Below are 1,149 nucleotides of genomic sequence, written 5' to 3'. Positions count from 1 at the left end.
CCCAGTCCTAAGCCAGACCTAACCCAGACCTAACCCAGACCGAACCCAGACCTAACCCAGACCTAACCCAGTCCTAACCCAGACCTAACCCAGACCTAACCCAGTCCTAACCCAGTCCTAACCCAGACCGAACCCAGACCTAACCCAGACCTAACCCAGTCCTAACCCAGACCTAACCCAGTCCTAACCCAGACCTAACCCAGACCTAACCCAGTCCTAACCCAGTCCTAACCCAGACCTAACCCAGACCTAACCCAGACCTACCCAGACCTAACCCAGACCTAACCCAGACCTAACCCAGAAATAACCCAGACCTAACCCAGACCTAACCCAGTCCTAACCCAGTCCTAACCCAGTCCTAACCCAGACCTAACCCAGTCCCTAACCCAGTCCTAACCCAGACCTAACCCAGACCTAACCCAGACCTAACCAAATCCAGTACTAACCCAGACCTAACCCAGTCCTAACCCAGACCTAACCCAGTCCTAACCCAGACCTAACCCAGACCTAACCCAGTCCTAACCCAGTCCTAACCCAGACCTAACCCAGTCCTAACCCAGTCCTAACCCAGACCTAACCCAGTCCTAACCCAGTCCTAACCCAGACCTAACCCAGTCCTAACCCAGTCCTAACCCAGACCTAACCCAGACCTAACCCAGACCGAACCCAGACCTAACCCAGACCTAACCCAGTCCTAACCCAGACCTAACCCAGTCCTAACCCAGACCTAACCCAGACCTAACCCAGTCCTAACACAGTCCTAACCTAGTCCTAACCAAGTCCTAACCCAGAACCTACCCAGTCCTAACCCAAACCTAACCCAGACCTAACCCAGACCTAACCCAGTCCTAGCCCAGTCCTAACCCAGACCTAACCCAGTCCTAACCCAGACCTAACCCAGACCTAACCCAGTCCTAACCCAGTCCTAACCCAGACCTAACCCAGTCCTAACCCAGTCCTAACCCAGCCCTAACCCAGACCTAACCCAGACCTAACCCAGACCTAACCCAGAAATAACCCAGACCTAACCCAGACCTAACCCAGTCCTAACCCAGTACTAACCCAGTCCTAACCCAGACCTAACCCAGACCTAACCCAGACCTAACCCAGACCTAACCCAGACCTAACCCAGACCTAACCCAGAAATAA

The sequence above is a fragment of the Colletes latitarsis genome, unplaced genomic scaffold (assembly GCF_051014445.1).
Source record: "Colletes latitarsis isolate SP2378_abdomen unplaced genomic scaffold, iyColLati1 scaffold0092, whole genome shotgun sequence".
In the NCBI taxonomy this organism is placed as follows: Eukaryota; Metazoa; Arthropoda; class Insecta; order Hymenoptera; family Colletidae; genus Colletes; species Colletes latitarsis.
The sequence above is the reverse complement of the archived record's forward strand: the minus strand, read 5'-3'. Positions refer to the sequence as shown.